The sequence below is a fragment of the Budorcas taxicolor genome, chromosome 7 (assembly GCF_023091745.1).
Source record: "Budorcas taxicolor isolate Tak-1 chromosome 7, Takin1.1, whole genome shotgun sequence".
NCBI lineage: Eukaryota > Metazoa > Chordata > Mammalia > Artiodactyla > Bovidae > Budorcas > Budorcas taxicolor.
The window spans coordinates 29,500,393-29,504,937 of NC_068916.1; the positions used below are offsets into that span (position 1 = coordinate 29,500,393).

A 4,545-nucleotide genomic window follows, 5' to 3' on the forward strand; every position below is an offset into this window, starting at 1 on the left:
CTCTAGGGGATCTTCCCGACCCAGGGATCAAATCCTCGTCTTCTGCATTGGCATGTAGATTCTTTGACATTGAGCCACCTGGGACGCCCCTGATCACAGACAGATCCTGGGAAAATGGCTTTCCAGGGTCATACATGGCTGTTGTCATGAAGCGGGCTCTAGGGGGTTGATGGCCCTGCTGCACTGCATAAGGTGCTCCTACAGATTGTTCAGCACCCATCTCTCTCCCATCCCCAGTAGGTGGTCATAGCTCAGAAGGTGGCTGCAGAGTGGTTGCCTGGATGGAGCCCTTCAGTTGCCCATACTGTGCTGGGCCACGTTAAATATGGGGGTTGTTTACAAACCTAATGCTTTGGTGCTCATTTGCCCACATAAAGGAGATATTAAAGATGTTGTCAAGCAACTGAAATACATCCACACTGGCAGTCTCCACCTCCTGGTAGGGCCTGGTGTGCAGGGAGCCACTGAGCTGCATGCGTTACGTTGGTAGAACATGATGATGGTGATCTGGTTCACCTCAGCATCTGTTTTCTCTCCTATGTTTGCAGCTTCTGGCCTGTTTGATAAGAGGTGCCTGACCTGATGGTCTTCTCCTGGTCCTGGGTCACACAGAACATCTTCACATGACCTGCTCTGGTCTGACAAGAGTCTTTGCAGCAGATGTTGGACAGGAAGGTGCTGTGTGCAGGGTTCATCTGATCCTGGATCTGGAGGCAGATGAGGCAAATGGGATGGCTGCCCAGCGCCACCAGGTGCTCAGAGAGTGACGGGGACAGCCCAGCCTTGGCTGCCTTCTTGCATATCACCACGAGGCCCAGCTGGCAGTGGTCACCCGCAGGGGTCAGCTGCTTGGCTCCGAGGACACAGGGACTGTGCACTCCAGGGCTCAGTGGCCTGGACGCCCATGAAACTCTGGGCAGGTCTCAGTCATCCACATGTGCAGCTGATGGCATGTGTTTATGAGCATCAGTTTGTGCTTCAGGGCTCAGTACCACAGCTTCTGGTCTGCAGATGACAGCTCCTGGGTCTAGTCCTTCAGCATCCGGAGCTCCAGCATGCTACCTATGTTCCTGATCTGGTTGTACAGGGCTAGGACGTGCAGTGGGGAGTTGATGACCCTTGCAGAGAGCTGGATGACTTTGAGCCAGGTCAGTGACTCTTCTTGGTCTATGGCTTTGTTAGCTGGAGCACAGACTAGCACAGGCCCACTGAGCCAGATGGTAGATGATGGTGGCTGAGCTCACATCTTCCCTGTACCTAGTGGACCCTGGATCTGGCTCAGCAGTCTCTGCAGCACCATCTTCAGAAAGTCAGCCAGCGAGTGGTGGAGGTTATGGAACTCTGGTGCTGTGAAGTCCTTGGGCCACTGGTGCTTTCTGATCACACCTAGCAGCTTATGGGAGATGTAATCTGCCATGAAGATCTCCTCCACAACAGATGTTTTCAAACACTCTGCATCCTCTCTAACGAGGTTTACTTCCACATGAAACTCACCTGGAAGTTATGAGTTACTTCCACAGTGTGCCCACAACTGCTATGGGGCTCAGCAGTGATCTCACTGACATAATTATCAGAGGCCTTGATGATGTGGCTGATCCTTTTCCCCCGGGCACCAGGTCCTTTGTACCACAGGCAAATCTTGTTCCCCAGCATGAGCTGAATGTTTCCTAACCAAATTATTACTAAAGTCCGATTATCACAGTCATCTCAGGCAAAGTTAAGTAGGCAGTTCTCTTCCTGCTAAGGCCCAGGTCCTGCCTGACAGTGATGTGATCCTGAGTCTGAAACACTTTCAGTTTCTTAGAGGAGTTGGCCTCCAGCTTGGATATGTTCTGGCACTGGTGGGAATGCTCCTACCTCCAGAGATATGCTGGGGACCCTCCTCTGCCCCTGTCTTCTCCAGGACCTCCAAGGTGGTAGAAGGATTTTCCTGCTAGAGCTCCTCCAGTTGGCTCATCTACTCTGTGGTGATCTGCCAGCCCAAGCAGTTCCTGCTCAGAAAGGATTGTGACCAGCCAAGACAGGAAGCAGTGGTCCTGGACCGCAGGCTGCCACTGTGAACTCTCTGGGCTGTGAACTCTTGAGGCTGCTCCCAAATGGTACAGGGCTGACTGCATAGCAGCCCCACAACCCAGGTGGATTTGCTAAGAATGAAGCCAAGGAAGAAGGCCTGACCGCTGCCATAGTCATAATACTCCAGAACCGTCTCTTCCAGGACCCATTCTTGTGCAGAGTCACCTCTTTGCATTTTGCCCTCTGAAGTGACTTACAATATGGCTGCCAGTAGCATTTGCATGATTTATTGAACCACTCTTGCTGGTAGCACAGTAAGCCATGCAAGCAGGATCGGGTACTCCCCAGTAACTGCAGGCATGTATGAGACATTCTTCCTCTAGCAAGTATCACCTTTATTGTCTTTGAAGTTCAACTCAGCCAGTTGGCTGGTCTTGCCGACGCTCCCGTCCTCGCCTCAGGACGCTCCGGCCCTGCAGGACGTTCACTGCTCCGCCCACCTGTGAGTCCACCTTTCCAACCGCAGCTTCCACGGGACGGGGCCCCTAGTGCTGCCACCTTGGAAGGCGCATCTATGTCTGGCTGAGGAGAGTGAACTCGCTGCAGTTGAACTTGAGCGCTGGGGTGTTGAAGCCCAGGAGCTGGGCCTTCTGCGCATCAAAGGAAGTGCGCATGTGCAAGATGGGCGGCCCTGCCTCCAAGTTCACGGCGGCCTAAGCAAGGCGAGGATCTGGTAGCCTCGCCGCTGGGTAGGCCGCTGTGTGGGTGCTGGCGCCCTTCAGTTCAGTTCAGTTCAGTCACTCAGTCGTCCAGCTGGACCTAAATCACCGCCACTCCGTGAGCCAAGTGCCCAGAGCTTCCTTTGCTGCCCTCAGAGCCACCCGCAGCTCCCGAAGACTGCAGGAACGCCGTGGGCAACACCTGTTGTAAGTGCATGGCTTTAGTTTTACCTGTTCTGTGGAAGAATATGAGGCAGTTGTCGAATATCCATTGCATTCTTGATTTCTGATATTATTTTTTAGTTTTAGAACCTCCATTTTATTTTTTGATATAAATTCTAGTTTTCTGGTTGGTTTCTCCATCTTGTCATCTGTTTTTCACAGCCATTTAAAATATCTTTTTCTGAAAACCAATAGCCGGATCACCTCTGCATCTGTGTCTATTACCTTTTTCCCCGTCTATTATTTTTTATTTTGTATACCTGGTAAAGTTTTCATTGAATTACTAAAACTATGTGTAAAAATTATAGGGATTCTTGAAGTGTTATCTTTCTCTAAAGGGGATTACAGTCGGCTTCTGGCAGGCAATTAGAGTCGGCATGGATTACTTTAATTCAAACGGACTAAGCTGATTCACAGCTGGGTTCAAGTCTGTAAGGCTGGTCTATTTCTGGCTTAACCTCAACCTAGACTGTAGCCCTTTTGGTGTCCAATTGAATACTCAGGGTTTTTATCAAGACACCATCCTTTTGGTGGTTCTTTAATCTCATTTAAAAAATCTCCCTCAAACCAAGAAACTGACAAAAATCCTGCATAGTTTCTCAAACTCATAGCAGCTACTTTCTGCTCTGCTTGTGTGTTTCTCAGCCTATACTAATAACAAATTGGCAAGTGCCTCAAGAGGAAAAGAGATTCAGACTATTGGTTGGGCTCAGTTCTTTGAACTCTTCTCTTTATAATCCTGGCCTCTTAGATTCTGATTTTAATCATTTTAGGTTCATGAGATTGCTGACGTTTCTAAAAAGACTCTTGACTATTTAAAACACAAACAGTAGTAATGGGTATGGGGTTTATAGAATATGCTGAGTTAAAACATATGGCTAATATGTAAGGAATTGAGTAGGAATTAAATGAAATTATACTGTTATATAGTTCTTGTTCTTTAATATCATATGAATTGAGACTGTGGTAAATTGTGTGTGTTGCTGTCTATAGGGTAACCATTGCAACACATACACACAGAGACACACACCAAGTATTGCTAAAAATGTCAATAAAATAGATAAAATGGAGTAATAAAAATTATAATCACAAAAGACAGCAGAAATAAATGAACAATAGAACACATAACATACAGGACAAATAGAAAGCAAATACCAAAAAAGTAGAATTAAACTGATCTGAACAAAACCATAATTCCATTCAATGTAAATGAACTAAACTCTCCATTAGAAAGAAGGAAGCTATAAGATTGGATAAAAAGCAAGATCCATCTACATGTTGTTTACCAAATGTGTTTTATAGTATCTAAAAACAAGTTCAATTTGAGTGGAAAAAGATATAAGTTATGATACAGAAATTCCATTTCTAGGTATTAAGCCAAGAGAAATGATAAAAATATGTCCACAGAATGTGTATAAAAATATTCATAGCAGGCTTTATGCATAATAGCCAAAATTGGGAAACAATCCACAAGGCCCATCAATACAAAAGTGGGTAAAGAAATTTTAGTATATTTATACAATGGAACACTACTTAACAGTTTTTAAAAATGGACTTTTGATTGATGAAACAACATGGATAAATCTTAAAA

The 4,545-nt window shown here is 46.3% G+C and overlaps 1 pseudogene; it reads right to left on the reverse strand.

Annotated features, from left to right (window-relative positions):
* Positions 1-319: 319 nt before the first annotated feature.
* LOC128050963 (regulator of nonsense transcripts 1-like) lies at positions 320-2,687 on the reverse strand (annotated as a pseudogene).
* Positions 2,688-4,545: the final 1,858 nt, after the last annotated feature.